Genomic DNA, 20576 nt, shown 5'->3' with positions numbered 1-20576 from the left:
ACAGCGTTGGTTATTACACCTGGCTTCCCAACCTATCAGCATATCATCTATAATTTTAATATACCTTCTAGTCAAACTTATATCCCGAGATAGGCGTCTATGAGGAATGTGAAGTTTTCATCGCGACATTTCTAAAGACCTCTTGGTAATCGAGTAATTTGATCTCTGTCTTGACCGTCCCACTGGAAGCTAACATGTTGCCGAGTGGTCTGGTATTGGTATGACTTGTACACTAGATTCGAGACGAGCGATCCTATAATCATACCGTTGTTCCTAATCTCGGAGATAGTATTCTTTTGTTTCAGGGGAGATATAAAAGTGAGGTGAGGTTAAGTTGACTAACCATTCAGGCTCTTTAAAATCTGATAACGACACCCGCCTATACCGCGTTGTCTTTCAAGTGCAGGATGTATAAGGTGTCTTCCTCACCAGGCTGATCGAATCCCTCCGTGTCCCCTAAGTTACGTTAATCGTAGTGTTGGGGCCCGAATCCAAGACATTGCTATATTATTGCGAGATAATTTCCAACTGGTTTTCTGATAATAGTTCAGGGTGCACTTCACCCCATGAAGTGTATGTTGTCAGGTAGGAATATCTTGGTTAGTGATATAGTGTCTTCCACGACCACGGTGACACCCTGCAGACTGGTTTTGGAGTCGACACCCACCCGCCGCGTAAGCGTTGCAAGCGTGATACTGTTGTTGTTTCCCCACGGAGTTTGACCCCCTTCCGATCTCTACATTATCCAGCGATGGTTCCCCTAGGTAGACTTGGATGATCAGTGTTGAGTTAGCCGGTAGACTCTCTCAGGATCCTGACCACACCTTCAATTCAGACACCAACTGCAATGTCACGTTTTGCATCCCAGCTTTACTTTCGATAGCATGTGGGCTGCCATACTGGCGAAGTGGGCTGATGACTTCGCTTCGTCTCTGAGTCGGGATGTAAGCCACGAGCAGGGTTCGTTGTTCCGCGACTTTGTTTAGGTGGTTGTCTTTGTTATCCGTAAACACGTAGGGGCGAGTCTAATATTGAGAAACCAGTCGACTTTATCCGGTAATAACACCCACTTGTCATCATCGGTGAAAGCAGGTATATGGTTTGTTTGGGCGACGGTAGTGCTCTCAACATCGGTTAAGTCGAACAGTTTGCCCCGATATGGGTATATCATCCAGTTATCATCCCGGTGGTGACAAGGGTGTACTTAGTGTTGACTGCGCTCTTGAGGTATCTACTATATCGCAGGTTGCTAGTACCACGGAAACTTCAGCAGCGTTTGTAAATGCTGTTTTAAGTTGCAAAGGCGTACACTTTACCATCTACTCGAGTCGATGAATCCGGCGTGTGTCCCGAGATCGAGATCCCCACATTGGTGCATTTTTCAACTTCATTCCGGGACCTTGTCGCTGGTCATTTTATGTGCAGCGTTACGCTGAGGTATCCTATATTCACGAGATTATGATTTATATCTAACACCGATATTATCAGCTCAGGGATATTGCCCTGGGTTAACCTCTTATATTGCCACGTTGAAGCGACTTCGGTTCTGCCGTGTCGTTGTATTTCTCCGTTTTCACCGGTGCGGCTCTCAATATAGTGGAAGGGTGACCTCCTTGAATATTGTCCGTTATTGCTAACCTGGTTGAGATGAATGCACAGCTTCGATGCGGTACTAAATTCGGGTAACTTAGTGCCTGTGACTGTAGTCGTTGGTTTTATCTCTTCAGGCTGCATACGAGTGTCCTCGCCAGTGGTCGACCGAGCCTCAAGGAGTTTCTTCCGTTGTTGATTAACACCACTGTACCGTTTGAGTCGTTCATCTTGAGTTAGGCTCCCAATGGTTTGAATACCTGCATTAAAGCTTAGAGCACACGCTGTAGTAACCATCAATTATCTTGTTGCTAAGCGCCACCCTACGAACAGTTTATTGTTGCTAGCGTTGATGTTAGTCCATCGCGGTAGGTAGGTTATATCGCACAGTGCTATTCGAGTTGACCCGACGTGTTATCGATCGGCGTCGTCAGCTGAGCGGCCTCGCCGCTCGTTATTCCTGGAAGTGTTATGTACATGTTATATAAACTCATTATATAATAGTTTTAAAACATGAAGATCGTGGTGCGCTGATGGATTGTATTTCGACGCCAGTTCATAGATGTGTTCGATAAATTATAAGTTTTCGGTGACTAACGTTAAGACAGTGCACTTGGTTCAACAACCGATGCAGTTCTGGCAGAATCAACTCAACTTAGCCGTGTGAAGTGCGCTACAACGGGGTGTGGTGTATCCGACATTCGGCGTGGACCGCTGAGTCAGTCTGTGTTCCGTTTCACGTGTACTACCAGGTCAGGCGTATCCTCAAAGAGATCAGCCCCGCTCTCACAGGAAAAAGCGTGGAATGCAGTAAACAACCAATGCGATAGAAGCGGGCCTCTGACGTATTTGCAAAGAATTGAATCGACACTAAAGCGGATTGGCGTTTGCGGGACCGAACCACGGATTAGGTATTCCTATCGTTCACAACATGCCTCGTGGAAGCCAGCGAAAGTTGAAAGAATGGGGTGGTGAAGCGTTATCACGAATGCTTACGTCACAACAAGCGAAAGTGGGATGACCGTTATATGGCATTCGACGACAGCAAGGATTACCGAGTTTGGAGGTTCGAGCAGGGGTGATTGGAAAAATTCATGTTGGAATCGAAAGGGTATACTGCGTTGCGGCACGAGCGGCTTGAATGACGATCGAGCGATGCGTGTGCGGGCACTGTTGGGTCGCAGACGCAAAGCGCAGCGTTCAAATATCCTAGGCAAAGGGACTGCTTCGGCGGCGGCTCAGAAACAGTTAAGTTGTCAATGTTGAGGATGCTATCAATGCTCCAGTTGATCTCCGAGTGCCATCAAAGCGCTACCAAGGCGTGTTGGAATATGCCAGGTCGAAAATTCGACTCGTGTTCGACGTGGGACTGTACATATGGCTCGGCGATATGCAACTGAGAGTAAAAAAAGTGGTGGGCTACAACAACGAAATAATTGTAGCCACGGCGGTCAAAAGTTGGGCGTCAACCTCGATGTCAATGTCCCCGTCCACCACCCACGACCGGTGAAGCGGGTATAGTGAAACCATCCCGGAACCTAGGGTTCAACACACACCTACAGTCCCAGTCTGCACCACTGTGGGTTCACAGCACATCGATCGTTAAAACAGCCATGGTGGTTGGTGGGGTGGCTTTGGGGCTCATTTGGTTAAAATTCCTTAGCCTTCATTACGCAAACCAGCTACTGCGGCGATGGCTGCCCACAGGTTTTGACTGAGCCACGTAGCAGTTTAGCTAAAACACTCAGCAACCACGCGAGGCGATGCTACCCAGGATGCCGGGCAGGGCCGACTGCCTTACCAGCCAGTTTAGCCGAGAGTTTCCCCTAGTTTTTAATCCACTCTTTGACACCACCTGTGCCACCACCGCCACCACTTGGGGGTGTGGGGTACCACTCAGTGACACCACCAGGGTTGATATGATGAAGCCCAGTGCAGTCAAAATGCTGGCGATGGTGATGCCTTGTTCACGGAACAGGATTCGGATCCTGTCAGCTAAGCGTGGTGTCTTCATTTAGGACTTCGATCGATGGTTTCCATTACTCTACTGATCTGAGATCGGAGGGCTTCCGGTTGAGGAAGCGGACTCCAACCGAGTCCGTCTCTCGTCTTCCAAGTTTTTATTCTCTCCTCGATCGGCGTTTCATATCATCGTCTTCAGTTTCGTGAGTTTTATTTTCTCCATGGCGATGCGTCGCTCATCGACTTCGTTCAGTTTACCCATGTTGTTAGCGAGTTCTCCGTACACATGTTTCCAAGGCTTGTCGTCTAGGCCTCGCGAAGTTCTCTCAGAGGAAATTGAGACCGGCAAGGGTTTGTCATGATCATGTAGCCAATATTTTTCGATACTGTCTGGCGTTTCTTTAGCGTTCCTAGTATTGGCTCTGGCTGCTTGCAGATCTTGGGCGGTCTTAGGAGGAAGTTTAGGTCGCTAGCGCCCATCGTAATCCACGAAAGCCTAGTTCATCACGGATAAAGTTACTACCATGGCGACTGGTGAGTGTTGATAAGGCAAAGCGGTTCTCTCGTGCTTATTCATGAGATCGATCTCGGGTAAGCCTTCAATCATAGCGTGCCCTTATTATCGACTGTAAACTTGGAATAGTCCCTCCCCAGCGGTTTGATGTCTTCTCTATTTTCAACTGCGTTGTAATAATCGTTGACAGTTGGCTGTATGCGAGTTCACCACTTAATGAGGATGAAACATCATCCTGGGCACTATTATCCCACATATCCTCCATAGGGATATACTCGGCCATTATTTAGTATTAAAACTTATATATTTCATTTATATAACAATATGCGGTAGAAAACTAGATCCTTTCAGAAGATCGAGAGAGCCACTAGGTGTCAAAGCCGTCGTCAGTCGGTGACCATCACCAACAATCCCAGCAAGATAGACCAGAATCAAAAGCGCTGCTGGTTAGATTTCCAAACCTTAGGCGCGAATGACCTCATTGTACCAGGCACTGTTCGACTGGCGTTCAACATCCGTTGACCTCCGACAGCGACAAACGCGAGCTAGTGCGGGAGCGTGGAAGTCGAGCTATCATCAAGAAAACGACCATCAAGATCACCCGGTAGCGAGGTGCTGAGTATCGGCGATAGCGGCGTCTTTCACTGCTACAAGGACCTCTGGAAGCGAGGAGAGAGCGCGTCAATGGCGTGTACCAAGGTATCAGTAAATCGACCAGATCGGCGCGTGGGTATGCCTTCACGGCAGACCAGTTAGATAAGCTATCAGGCGGGTGAAAAGGCCATCGCTCAAGCGTCACGGGAACCGGTTCTGCGTGCCATTTCGACTTGAGTTGCTCCGCGGAACACGCGCCCGTTTTACCAAGCGCAGCTGGGTGATAGGCTTGAATCTGAGCTCCGCGTTTAATGACTACAGTAAAGTAGTGCGTGCGTCGCACGAGCGGTGATGAGGCCAGTTACGCCATAGACAACATCTCTCTGAGTTCGACATGGTCACTAACCCGGAGCTGGCAAGGCAGGTTGAAACCAGTACTTTCGGGTAATGTAGCCATCCTGTATACGATCGTATACTGAGGCATAGATCCATCGATGCGGGATAAGAGCGACACTGTGTGGAATATCAACCTGAGCGTGCGGCCGCGATCGATGAAAGGCATCCTGGTAGTTCCTGTGGAGGATTACGAGCCGTTCGGAGGGACAGCGAGTTTTTCAACCCAGAGATCGAAAAGGTGGAAGTGACCATCGGTGCCCAACCAGCTGTTTAGTCATGGTATGCGTCGCGTTACCAGCAGTGGGATGAGATAAAAAGCTGCCGAGCAAACATCCATATATAGCCAAAGACCTGGACCTATCCTCCGTTACAAATCGGTGAATACTTAACTAACAAGTGCAGCTGTGGTTGGACATGCGATCCACGGATGGCGATAAACTGCTGCGGTAGCGGCCGTGAGAATAGACAATGGTAGCGAAGGAATTACTATCCAGATTACTAAGAAGGCTCAACCCGCTGGCAAGTTGAAATTATATCTATGCGTTAATTATGGATGGCGCGAACTTAATATAGACAATGGGAGATTAAATTTGCAAGCCATTTACTGATTTGCCCTGCTGACCCACACTGCGCCATAGTGTCTTGCGGGCAGACTGGCTGTGGGAAGACCGTTTTCGTGTTGGATATGTTGGAGGGTACTACAGGGATGTGTTCGACCACATCGTTATCATGTGTCCTACTCTGAGCATGAATAAAAGCGTTACCGGAAAGACCTTGGGTTATGGCCGGACCCTGGCGTTACACAGAGTCGATCCGGGCCACGTCTACAGGACTGGTTAAAAGCTTACCATATGAAATTTAAAGGGTCGGCGTTGTTCATACTGGGCGACTGCAGCTATCGCCGAGATAACAAAAAGAGAGATATGCTATCGTACCTGGCATTTTTTCAGGCCGACCGCATAAAGCACAGCGTCTGGGTGCTAACGCAGAAGTTCAACTTCGGTGTTGAAAGACCTCCGAGCAGGCGCGATGGGTGGCCTTATTTCACTGCAAGGACAGGGATTCGTTGAAGAGTGTTTGAGAGAACGATGTGATGAGCAAATTAGAAGCGAGGAGCGGGTGAAGAAACAGCTAGCTGAAACTAAACACGCTAAGCTCGTGCTCAAGACAGACCAACCAGTAGCCTATAGTGTGTTTTAGCTTAGCAATGCTTAGCAATGCTTAGTAAATTTTTAACAATGCTTAGCAAAAGCTTAGCAATGCTTAGTATAAATACTTAGCATTTAGTTATAGTTATGGTATTTGAAGTGCTGCGTCGTGTGCAACTTAACTTTCATTTCTCTGTGTTTAAACTTATATGGTATATTATATTGTTAAAACTAAAACTTACTTATCATATTATAGGATGGAGTGTGAGGAGTTGCTAGAGCAACTGTTGGTACCCAAATACAGGTGGATGATGATAGCGAGAGAAACTGGTGGCGTTGGCTGTTGGTGGCAAAGCCAAACATTACTTTAGGAGTACACTCGGGATAAAATTCACAAAATGTCAGCCCGAAGAAATCGATAAACTGTGCGCTAAATCTGAGACTAGACTAGGTGCAGAGATGACAAAGACAATAGGATCGGCTATGACCCAGATATACACTGGTATTGCGTCATACTTCCTTCCCATCCCGGGACGTCGACTTTACCTGTGGGAAGACTTAGAGAAAGACCCTTTTATCGAACACGCCTTGAGCTCTATCAGCTGCGAGCTGTACCATAAATCACGGTATGTTGTTAGCCCGGTGGCCGGCGATTATCACGACAAAGCATTGTCAATTTGAGAGGAAAAATAATAATAATAGTATAGATGGATGCTGCACAGGAGACCCCCAAGGAGGAGACCCTTCAGAGGAGACCCCACCCCAACTGGAGGAGACCCCCTCACAGGTGACTGTGAACCCTCCCACAGTCACCAGACAGAAGAATCCTAAGAGAGTAGCTGCCGGTAAAAAGCGGTGGTGTAACCAACATAAAATTATCAGGGTGACTCACCGGGCGACTCTTGTTGGTTGTATGCGCAACTGCTGCGTGGCTATCTGCATGGGTTATATACACGCGACACAGGGATCTCAGGGAGGAACCCCCACAATTAGAGGTCAACCCGCATATCATGTTATAATTTAATATATTTATATCATATACATAATGTCTGAGGGGAAGCGTTAAGTCAACGAGCGCATACCACGCCACCGTGGTCGCCAGTCTAGCCGTGGGATGCGCTTCGGTTGACCAAAATGGTGCTTAAACAACCGACTATCAAGCTAGATTTCAACCTGCAGGATATGGGTATGCTAATAATGAACCTTGGTATGGCGATGGCCACAAAGACATCCTAGTAAAACAAGGAATAATTCCTGAAGATATTATGAAATAAATATAAGGATGGCTCACGATTGCTATGATGGTCGGTGGTGCGTTAGTGAATGCCCTGGCATTTTCGGGGAGTAATTTCCTCTTTTCTAACTTCACGAGAGAGTCACACGCGGCTGAAATACAGGCGGAGAGGAAGCGTACGATCTCGCTATTGAGAACTTACAAATAGCACAGGCCGAGTGCGCTAAACAACGCCTCCAGCGGATCGATTACATTAACGAACAACTCAGGCGTGAAAACCATGCCGTTCAAACATTCCACGATGTCGACGACGCGCAGCGAGACAATACTACTTATTAACTGGTAAGCGATTGGAGCCACTACAGAAGCCAACACTTTCGCTCAGTACTACACACCATCCAAGGGACAAATGGACCGTGAACTGACCTTCATAGCGCTGGGTATAGCGGCTGACTGCTTTGGTTGTGAAACAATTAGACTAATACACATATAAATATGTTAACATGTATAGATGTGAATACATACTTATGGGAAGACCGAGACCTGTGGTAGGGTATCGCGGTACTCATGGGTACTGTTATTCCCACATGGGAAGTCCCAACTACTTCGTGTTCTGTGTGTGGTATAGGAGTCAAAGGACACTATTGTTTATGTAAAGCTCCGCGGTGAGCGTAGTCAGACATCACCTCATCTACGAGAATAAAAGGCCTACATAAAAGAGCGTGGCGATTTCTCAAGATAGACCCCAATTAGAGATTATTACACACTTACGTATATAGATATGTTTGTGGAACTTGATCCCAGTGAAGACATCGAATCTCAGGTAAAAACATACTCAAAGATAAACTGAACTTCAGATTTCAGGTAATATTGAAAATGGTATGGATTAAAGATGGTGTTAAGTATACTCGTCCCTTAAGTATGTGTGGGACCATCACGACTCAACACCAGATAGATTGTTTTACAAGTATATCGGAATACCTGCTAAACTTCAAAAATACTATATCAAACAGTGTGAGCACTGGATCGAAACAACCCATCTAAAATAGTTCATTGGGGTGAGGAGAGGATATATAATTTTTTACATTTACGGCTGACCCAATTAGACATTAATTCCTTAGGTGTATGCGCAATTATGAATACTATACAGTTAAATGCGCACTGAGCGCTGTAGGTAAATATTTAAGAGGCTGGCGCTTGGCGTTGATAGGAATATAGATGTCTCAGATATTAAGCCCCTGATAGATGATAAAATAAAACAGGAACTAGCCAGTCTTGGAAGTATCAAATTTCAAATCACAATTAAAATGACACTTTCGAAAAGAGCGTGGGGATGTTACCGATACGTTCAGCCTTACTTCGAGGTGTACAAGAGGTCGTGACCCAGATAGAGACTATAAACACATCGATCGATACTAGTTTTCAGCAGATACAGGAACACCTAGAACGCTACACACACTTGGGATCCGGGTGGGCTGTAGATAAAATCGATATTGTCTATCTAGACATAGCTAACTACGTGCCGTTCAAAGGCGGGTCATACCTAGATTTGCCTCCCTACTATAAGAAAAAACATGCCATAGTCAACGTCAAGAATAGAGGAAACGATTGCTTGAGATTAGCTATCAGATCAGCCTTGTTTCCAGCTGACACTAATTCGAATAGGCCTTCTAGTTATCCCCAAGACGATGGACTCAACTGGGATGGTATAGATGAACCAACCACCATATCTCAGATCACTAAAGTAGAAAAACAGAATAATCTAGCTATAAATGTCTTTGGACACGAAGACGACACAACAATAATACACAGGCTCAGCTCGTTGGTGGGAAGCGTGTTATCAATATATTCATGATCCAGCGAGGTGAAAAGTATCACTACCGCGTGGATAAAACATTTCAATGCGGTTGTTGTGCGATCAGTCGAAACACAAGAGGAAAAACACTTTTGTATGCGATGTCTACACGGTTTCAGCCGAGCTGATTTATTAGAATCCCACCAGGAGTATTGTCAAGGTGTGGGACAGACGGCTATACGCATCGACATGCCCGAGGAAGGCGACAATATCCTAAAATTCTACAACCACAAGCACCAAATGTCCGTGCCTTATATTATATACGCCGACTTTGAAGCCTTGGTCAAACCAATTAAGGTTGTTGGGGATACTCCCACCACATACAAAACACAAGAGCATGAAGCATGTGGATTTGGATACATAGTAGATCCGTTGTGGCGGTGAAACGAAATCTCCGTGGTGTACAGGGGTCCTGGCGCGGTTGAAAGGTTTCTAAAGTGTTTGAAGGAGGAAGAAGAAATTATTAGGGAAAAGTTGCATAGAATCGGCTCCCATGCGTATGACCCGAGCCGACAGGTTAGCTCACTCCGTAGCATTAACTGTCACGTGTGTGACTCACCACTGAACGGTGATTGGGTGAGAGATCACTGTCACATAACCGGTAAGTATAGAAGCTCATAGCGAGTGTAACCTCAAGCTTAGAATCAACCCTAAGACAATAAACATTCCGTTGTCTTTCACAACTTGAGAGATGCGACTCTCACTTAATCATGCAGGCCATCGCGAAAATCGATGGTAATATAGCGATGCATTCCCAACAACATGGAGAAATATCTCTCTTTCAGCTTAGGCGGACTTAGGTTCATTGACTTCGTGTCAATTTCTATTGTCGTCATTAGCCAGCCTGATCAAAGCCAACGATACCTTCCCTATCACCGATCGATACACAGGCGCCGAGACTAGATCTCTGCTTATGAGGAAGGGTGTGTACCCTATGAATACATGGATAGTTGGACTAAGTTAGCGAGACCAGACTACCTCCCATCAGAGAATTTTACAGCAATCTGACCGACTCGGAAATATCCGAAGACGATTACTTCGTGCGCTATTAATGTATGGAATAAACTTGGTTGTAAAACCTGGGTGACTATCACGATCTGTACTTGAAGATGGATGTACTACTATTAGCCCGGCGTGTTTGAGACATTTAGACGGACATGTATCAAGCAGTATAAACTAGATCCAGCATGGTATTACACCAGCCCAGGTCTGTCGTGGGATGCCTTGCTTAAAAAGACCGGAGTTAAGTTGGAATTGCTTACAGATTATGACATGCACCTATTCATTGAGAAAGGCTTGCGAGGTGGGATCTCCATGGCAACCAAGCGATACGCGAAAGCAAATAATCAATACGTGAATGACTACGACCCTAGCAAACCAACCAATCACATTCTCTATCTCGACGCAAATAACCTGTACGGATGGGCCATGAGTCAGTATCTACCAACAGGGGGATTTAAATGGGTATCATCCGATTTCGATATTATGAGCATCGGCGGATTCGAACAAAGGTTATATCCTCGAGGTTGACTTGGAGTATCCCAAAGCATTACACGAATCACACAACAGCTATCCACTAGCTCCCGAACGTATGAGGGTTAATCCAGACTGGATGTCTGAATACCAACATAACTTGTTAGATAGGCGGGTGACGGTTGCTGCGAAAACTCGTGCCTAACTTAATGAATAAGACCAAGTACATAGTTCACTATCGCAACCTGCAGCTGTACCTGTCGTTGGGTATGAAACTGACCAAAATACACAGGGTGCTCGTGTTCGATCAGAGCCCCTGGATGGAGCCTTACATCAGAATGAACACGGACCTCCGAAAGCTGGCCACCAGTGACTTTGAGAAAAACTTGTATAAGCTCATGAACAACTCGGTATTCGGTAAGACGATGGAGAACCTGAGGAAACGCGTGGACGTGAAGCTGGTTCGGTCGAATGAGGAGGAAAAACTCAGGAAGCTGATCGCTAACCCTGCATTCAACCGTAGCAAGATATTCGATAACGACCTGGCTGCCATACACATGAAGAAAAGTCACATAATATTAAACCGGCCTGTTTACGTGGGGATGAGCATCCTCGATTTATCCAAACACCTGATGTATGATTTTTATTACAACGAGCTGAAGAAACAGTACGATGACAGGTGTGAAGTGCTGTACACTGACACGGATTCCCTGCTGATGGAGATTCGAACCGAGGACGTGTACGATGACATGAAAAAACACCTCGATTTGTACGACACCAGCGATTACCCCAAGGACCATGCCATACACAGCACGGTGAATAAAAAAGGTCCTAGGTAAGATGAAGGACGAGTGTGCTGGCACGCCCATAGCCGAGTACATAGGGTTGAGGCCTAAGATGTACTCCATACTGAAGGCCGACAATGGTGAAATCCGGAAAGCTAAGGGTGTTAAGAAGTACGTGGTGAAACAGCACATCAAACACGCCAGATTCAAGGAAGCTCTGTTCAAGACTCGTACCTTTAAACATAAAATGAACACACTTAGAAGTGATGGGCATAGGATATACGGGTTGACTATAAATAAAACATCATTATCCCCTATGGATACCAAACGTTGGATAGCCATTGATGGGATAAACACGTATGCGTATGGACATGAGAAAATTGAACCAAGAACATAGGTATAAATAAATGGTGACATGTCACGGAACCAGAAAAAATTTGAGGCTATTTACTACAGTCCGCGTGGATATTGGAAAGGAGCTAGCGCTGTAGATAAGCTATCTAAAATAACCCGAGTATCCCCGGAGGAGGTCAAAACATGGCTTGAAAAACAAGCACTTTGGCAGATATATTTACCACCACCACGCTATGTGCCTAGAAGGAAGTTCGGTATTAACATAACTAATAGTGTTCACCAAGCAGACCTACTATTTCTACCTCACGATAAAACCTACAAGTATGCCCTGACTATCGTGGATGTAGCCAGCCGGTATAAGGAAGCTGAACCATTGACCACGAAAGACTCGAATCAGGTGGCTCAAGCCATGGAACGCATATACAAACGCAGTCCGCTGACGTGGCCAACAGAGCTCCAAGTTGACCCTGGTCGGGAGTTCATGGGAGTTGTGTCTCAGTTGCTGACTAAGCACAAAGTACGAGTGAGGCGTGTACGGTTGGAGCCCATCGCAGTCAAGCTATAGTAGAGAGATTTAATAGGACTTTGTCTGAACGTTTATTCGGGTATCAATATGCGAGAGAAATGAGCAACCCGGAAAAACGATCGACTGAATGGGTCAAAAGGTTACCTAAGGTGGTGTCGGCAATCAATCATGAAGTTACTCGGCTCACTGGTAAGAAACCGGCAGACGCTATCAAATTAAAAACAGTGATGGCTGAACCGTCTGCTCCTTTGCGTGGGAAGGAGAAACAAATACCAGATAGATCCCTAGTTAGGTATCTTTACCAGCCAGGGGAACACGAAGGGGACACTCGGAAACGAGCTACTGACCCAATATGGTCAATCAAAACTTACAACATAGATAAAGTTGACATCAAAGCAGACGAGCCTACCTTGTACTACTTGATGGATGGGCCAGGGAGGGGGTTTGTAAGAGAAGAATTATTGATCGTACCGTACGGTACAGTATTACCTCCCGTCAACACGACATAGAGGTAAGATACCTGGTGGAGTTCGTATCCCACCGTTTCGTGTGATATGAGAGACACAATTCCCCTTGGGGAATACATTTCTTTGGGAATTGGGACATTTTTGCTTGAAAAAGTCTTATTTTATGAAATAAAGCTCTGTAGTAGAGGGTAATGGGAAGGGTCCAACTAAGGCTTTATCTATTAAATGAAGCCTTAGATTACCCTGATCCAGAAGCCTCACTCTGTCTACTACTCCTAACAATGTTATGACATCATGAACTTGATGATGCACAATGCTATGACATCTCTGCACTGCAAGTCTAATGACAGTCCCCGGTTCCGAGATGTGCATGTTTCATTGAAAACTAAAGAAGAGTGACGTTTGATGATAAATAGAATCTCACCTTCGTCTCTTCCGATATTAAATATATCAACACTCGTTGACAAAAGTAAAAATATCCTCGTGAAGCCTCAGATATTTGTAACTTTATCAACTCATGGTGATACTCGGGTGAGATTCTCTATGTAATCAAATAGTGGTATTGTAACTTCTTTGTGTGGCATTTTAGAAATTGGAAAGTACAACGTTGACAAACTTTATGGACATCAAGTTCTATTCTTTCTTGAGCATTATTGTTGAGTACTATGTTTCGATAGAGATTATTGTACCACTGTCAAGCTGAAATGTTGATCAACACTAGCAGTCGTCAGTAGTCATATAGTTGCGGCATTCAGTTACCATGGTTACTATCAATCAATCTTTATTTCATACTGAAAAGCCCCAGGCCTGCAGTAAGATACAATTATTCATGTGGGTAGTAATATTAAATAAATTCTTTCTGAGAATAAAAGCTGGGTGAATTTATATGGACAAATTTTCTAAATGTGTTTTACTGGCATTATTCATCAATGATAAATGAGTTTCTGGATGTACAGAATAATATTTCTTCATATATCTATTTCTTAACGAGAGGTATGCTGGGCAAACACATAAAAAATTTAATTCATCTTTGACTCCATTTAAGTTGCACGTTTGACAGACTCTATTTTCTTTCTTACTTCTTTGGTATCTCCCAGTTTCAATATATATACATCATGCCCAGAGCTGCGGAATCTTGCCAGTGAAGATGTATAATTCCTTATGGTCAAAACTAAAAGATAATGTTCTGCATATGTGGAATCAATGTAGTTAAACATTTATTAGATAATGATAATAATTAGATAAAGATCATACGCTCTCACAAACACTTGGTATTTCTTTTCCATTTCTGTAATCTATTTTAGTGAAAACTTGATCAAAGATCAAGTACAATATGACATAAGCATACATACTGAATGAAAAGTTTATTAGAATCTGTTCATGGATCACACAGAGGGTTAATGCATATGTTAACACTTCATCTGTAAACTAATTAATCTGTTTACTCAAGACAGTGTCACAATCCAAAGCCAAGTGACCATGGTTACATAATTTGCAACATGAGTTTTTTAATTCTAAGTTGATATGACACTGAGTCTGTGATGTGTCCTGACTTCCGTGTTATGATGTTAATCTATACAAATAATGCATGAATTCCTTTCTTTACACATTTACAATTTTGGATCTTACATTCTTCAAATACTTCTGGGACTAAATCTTTGGCATATTTCACTTCTATATTATTGAAAATGAACTTTTATGAATTGAAACCCTGAAATAGTGACCTTCATTCTTTCAGCATACATATACAGTATCAAATGACCTTGTTCATACCTCTCTTTATATCACTGTTTATACAATCTGAAAGCTACAATCGTTTTATTTCCGTCAACAGATCAACTGACTTAAATTAATGAGTAGGTCACTAGATTATATTGAGATATGCCATGAAGAACCCGTTATTTTTGTAAAATATTACAAAACAAAGTACTATGTATTCCCTCCAAACGCTAAAACGTCACAATAAAATCAACAGAACATCTCAAACATTGATGCCTAATTTCACAACCGAAAGTAATTTACTTAGTAATGGGCACCATTTGGAGGATTGTTCACGTGGTAAAATTGAAGTGTGTCCGTACAGCATATGTTCATTTTATTTAATGTCACATTGGTTGTGATGTTTAGACAGAACGAGCTGTGAACAATACTGAAAATTTATATACATTTCTGAGCAGGAAACAAAGCCTTTTGTCCAGCCTTTCGAATGTTTGTTTTGTGAAAATTAAGAAGATATGGAATCAACAGACCAATAAATTCACCCTCTGCCATGGAAAACGGATGCCAATTTGACTACAAATTGCTATCATTAAAAAGACCGGTCCCAAACGCTAATCGAAAACAAATAAAATACCCTGCCATATTGGCATAAACGTACCTCAGACACGCATACTGCAGCAGATATCGTCAATCCTAATGTTTTGGCCGCCATTTTGGTTTGACCTTTGACCTTAAATCATCTGATCAATACGTAATTTCCTCGTTAACGGGAGTGCGAGATATAAACTTAGTGGACACAGATCCTGATACATGCTTAGCTATTGCGACAATGTGAATCCAGGAGTTGTGTAGTTAATTCAATACCTAACTGACATATACACGTGAATCTGACACCCTTTTCTCCATATTATCATCTCCATGTACATGGGGGGACAGCATTAAACGTAATAGCTGCTTGTTGACAATGCTGTATTTTGATTGGTCAAAATTGTCGGGCACCTGAGGTCATGCCTCGAGATTTTAGTGTTGTTTATGTTGCGTAACAACTGTATTTACAACACAACACGATATCCCCGAATGATAAGTGAAACAAACAACAGTGCGGCAAGCGACCTGTTAAACTGCCGGAAACCTTCATAAAGATATAAATTTAATGTAACGGAAAGTTAAGCAAAGTGACGATGAATATAAATGTACCCCTGTATCTCTATTTATTGTTACAAACAAATCATAACTCCAAATAAGCATAGTACATGCATGTGTAGGCATCAATGCATCTCCATATCATTTTCAATGTAGGTAGGTGTAAAACTGAGAGAGTTATCGGCAAGTTAAGATTAGAAACATTCTGTAAAACATAGAAAACTATGCATTGTGTCAATATAAATGTATTAGGGAAGAAATATATAATGAAATCATATTTGTAAAAGTTTAGTGCTCATTTGGGCCAATTTCCTAGTTATTTACTTTACTATTTTTAAAGAATTTATTAAAACTGTTTAATGAAGTGATCGTGATCGCGTGACTGTACGCGCTTTGTACACACTTCAAGTGATTGTGGTTTTTTGTTGCAGTTATCGGAGTTAGCATTTATAATCTCATGCGTCAGTGGCTTCATAACAACTAAAATGATTGAAGTTGAACACCTTGATCTCAGCTTCATTAGCACTGGAAGCGAAAAAGATGTAAATTCTATTAAAAAGATGGAGCATGTTGATGACAACGGGCTTACAGCCTGTACAATATGTAACTAAAGTACCAAGTACTACAAGACTCATGAAGTGTTCCGTATAACCAGCAGCTCTGTAGCTTTTACCCCGCTTTTAGCAATATTTCAGTAATATCACGGCAGGGGACACCAGAAATGGGCTTCACACATTGTACCCATGTGGGGAATCGAACCCGGAACGAGCAAACGCTGTACCCACTAGGCTCGCCCACAAGGAAATGACTGATTATGAGTACGTACAGAGCATATAGCTAGATTTGCATTGTGCTGACTGAGTTTAGTTTTACGCCGCTTTTAGCAATATTCCAGCAATATCACGGCGGGCGGGACACCAGAAATGGGCTTAACACATTGTGCCCATGTGGGGAATCGAACCCGGGTCTTCGGCGTGACAAACCAACGCTTTAACCACTAGGCTACCCCACCGCCCCAGATTTGCATTGTAACAACTCAGCTAATGAAGGTAAACGTGGAACAAATTCCTGGCCCAAATTTAAGTGAACCCGCTTCCATAAAAGAACTAGCTATATATTTTACTTTCATATTAGAAGTCTACGATACAAACTGAATGGAATGTCTAATCAAAATTCTAAAAACGTTATATTGTGTTCAACTGAAACATGCCTTGGTGGTTCTGTAAGCACAAAAAATTTGGAATTACACCTTTTTCATTCTTGTTTTAAAAAGGGTAGATTATCATTTAATATATTTCATAATTGTACGTTAAACGAAGAGAAGATTTAGAGTCATACATATATAAAAAATATGTATTTCTAGGCTTTCCTGCCACAGAAGAGTTTATTATTATGTGCATCGTACAGGCCACCTAACACCCTTGTGTTATACTGGGATCAAGAAGAATATTCATTTGAAATTGCACTAGATTATACGCCATGTCTTGTTCGATCTGGTGATTTTAGTGCAGATTTCGAGAAGCATAGAGCTCGATCTCATATAAAGATTTATGTAAAATTGAAACACTTTCGTCTCACAAGTAAAACAAATTTCTTTTTGTGTAGGGGATTACCTGCGAGGTGTGGAACAATTGTTCTGCCTTCAGTGAAAATAAACTTGAAATATAGTTGCGAGCAGCGATGTGGGCTCCTTGGGTTTGATACAATCTAGCCACTTGTACCTGTGATGTAGATGTTGAAAGTAGTAATGGCTACTGTTAATAGGGATCATATCACTGCCAGTAATAGGAAATTCGTCATTCGTTAACTTTGAATTCATATGGTCCAGGGTTAGATGGGTTAGATACAAAGGATTGTGTAGTATTGTGTGGATAATGACACTTTCGATGTAGATTCTCACATCGTTATCAAGCTAACAGTGACTAGAACCAATTACTGAAAAGTGTTCACTGTGAATAACACTATAAGGACTCCTGAAGCAACAAGCCGATATAGACACCACATTCTCCACTTGAAAAGGTCCGGATTAGAATGTCCCTTCTGTAACCCATGCTTGTCGTAAGAGGCGACTAACGGGATCGGGTGGTCAGGCTCGCTGACTTGGTTGACATATGTAATTGGTTCCCATTTGCACAGATCGATGCTCATGTTGATCACTGGATTGTCTGGTCCAGGCTCGATTATTTACAGACTGCCGCCATATAGATGGAATATTACTGAGAGCGGCGTAAAACTAAACTCACTCACTCATGGCAGTTTTGAAGACTCATGAAGATTCTCATGTTAGAATAGGCCTTCAGCAACTAAGGTTTGTCGTTAGTGTGTGTTCGCGCGCGTGTGCGTGCGTGTGTAGGGGGGGGGGAATTAGGATCGCAGAAGTATAGTTGAAATTAAATATATCTTCAGTTGTTTTAAATACATCCATATTATATTTAAAGATATCAATGATGTGTTAAGATATCGGTAAATAACTGAAGATATCTTTAATTAATTTCCCATACCACTTGTTGCTTCCAGGGGTTTGATGGATATATAAATCTGATTGTCATCTGCATAGATGTTGAACTTCAGTCCATGGTTCCCTGTGCACTTAAAAGAACCCACGAATCCGTTGGTATATGACCAGATGGTGGTCACATGAATACGTGCAAACACCCAGTTGCGGGTACAGCAACGTGCAGTGAACTTGGACAAAGTACTGTGACTATGTGTCCCAGTGCACCCAGCTGTGAATGGGTACCTCGTAAGGATGGGAATGCCACAATAACTCGGTGCGCCTAGTGGCTGCAAGAGTTGTATGCTCCCCAGGGAGTTGAGATTGACAATACGATGTGCCGTTGAGATTGACATCCAGTGAACGAGGGAAAAACAACAGCACCTTTGAGCAGCTGAGCTGAGCTGGATATCGGCGCTATACAAATGTATAAATGTAATGTAATGTAATGTAAAAATGTCTCTAATAGGCAGATTGTAGGGCTGAAAAGCATTAGGCCAAGAACCGAACCTTGAGGAACGCCATACACCATGTGTCTAGGTGTTGGGTAAAGTGAAGACATGCCATAACATGGCAGCTAATATACACTAAACGCCAAAAGAAACGTTACCCTCCTTCTTTAATGACGGAGGTACCTATTTTCAGCTGGCGTTGTGATGCGTGGACGTCCACTTCTTGGTCTATCTACGGTGACCCCAGTCTGTCTGAAGCCCTGAATAAGTCTTATAACCATGATACGGTGGCATCCGAGGGCGACCCCATCTGCACCATCTCAGTGGCTCTTTCTCTCTCTTCAGCTGTTAATCGTGGCATATTTCTCGTACATGTGTATCATATGTATTTTAGGTCCTCTTCATATCCTATAGAATAACGCGCCCTCGGGATTTCCTTCCCCTGAGGTTTTACAATCTCAACCAAAACCGAGGAAGAGTCTTTTATCCTACACTTAGAACATAGCCCTAGTGGTTCTAGTGTGATGTTCTCCTTCAAAATTGGTTATACCTACTTGGGTTGTCAGTCAAGACGTGATAAGGGGATTTTACGACGACGTCGTATTGGCCACAGTCGGTTTACTAATGACTACTAGGATCTCCTGAAAACGGATGCATGGGGATGGACCTCCCACGTGTGTCTCTTGCGATGAAGTGTTCACCATCAAGCATATTCTGCTTGACTGTGTGGACTTACCGACCGCAAGGGATTCACATTATGATGTGAGAAATCTGAAATATCTATTTTCCCTTCCCGCGTGAGCGGACATCTCATTGTGAACTACCTGAGGGAAGTTAACCTGTATCATAAATTGTAACAATGTAACGTGAATGGCGAATTGCTCGCTTCTAAATTTGGTATGACATTTTCTGTTTTTAAATAATAATGTAATCAAATTATATGTCTTTTAACATGGACTTTGTACTTGGAATGCTTATGAATGAATACTTGATCTCGTCTCTATATGGCTGTAATAATGCCGATGCGACGTAAAACCCAACTCAACTCAACTGAACTCCTTCAAATAAATTTTCACGGATATACGACCGTTGGGACTTCGGGGCGGAATCAGTATCATTTAAGACAGCGTCAGGTTCTTGACAGAGTCGATCGTTACAACTAAACAAAGGTGGTGGATCCAGAAGGATCTTATTTGAATGGGATCTGGACATAATAGGTCTTTTCGTACACACTGTAAGCAATGACAGTTGAGGGAGTTTAGTTTACCACGCTTTTAGCAATATTCCAGCAATATCAGGGGGCACCAGAAATGTTCTTTACACATTTGGAATCGAACCCAAGTCTTCGGCGTGAACACTTTAACCACTAGGCTACCCCACCAGCCCTGACTGACCGCCTTTATAGAAATATCTTGGGAAGAGACAATCTCACATTCGGCTAAGTATGTTGTTTCGTGTTGTTGTTTTTTCAATCACAATCATTTAACCAGAAAATGATTTATACAAATCTAAATTGTCAAATCTATAAGTGACCACACAAGATCAAAGAGAATTAACATATTGTAATAAAGCACAAATTTGTTACTTAAAGAAATACAAGAAAATGATGTCAGCAATAAATAAGAGACCCTACAATTTTATGTCAGTGCACTCATGTTCCGGATAGTCGGACTGTGGACGGGCTTGGAGGGGGCGGGTAGCCTAGTGGTTAAAGCATTCACGCAGCACGCCGAAGACCAGGGTTCAATTCCCTACATGAGTACAAAGTGTGCAGCTCATTTATGGCTATCTGCTGGAATATTGCTAAAACAACGTAAAACCACACTCACTCACTGAAGTAAGTAGAACAACTTGTTCCGCGCGGTAGTTG

At 43.2% G+C, this 20576-nt stretch overlaps 1 long non-coding RNA gene across 1 annotated transcript; it reads right to left on the bottom strand.

Annotated features, from left to right (window-relative positions):
• Nucleotides 1-5032: 5032 nt before the first annotated feature.
• On the bottom strand, nt 5033-20032 carry LOC124268157. Its single transcript, XR_006896221.1, has 3 exons — nt 19953-20032; nt 19528-19530; nt 5033-5043 (listed from the first exon to the last, which is right to left on the bottom strand). It is a non-coding gene; the product is annotated as an uncharacterized LOC124268157 (long non-coding RNA).
• Between the last annotated feature and the right edge of the window lie 544 nt (nt 20033-20576).

The sequence above is a fragment of the Haliotis rubra genome, unplaced genomic scaffold (assembly GCF_003918875.1).
Source record: "Haliotis rubra isolate DU_JTF1 unplaced genomic scaffold, ASM391887v1 Scf1366, whole genome shotgun sequence".
NCBI classification, from domain to species: domain Eukaryota; kingdom Metazoa; phylum Mollusca; class Gastropoda; order Lepetellida; family Haliotidae; genus Haliotis; species Haliotis rubra.
Note: the sequence above shows the minus strand (reverse complement) of the source record. Positions and strands in the feature narration are given on the sequence as shown.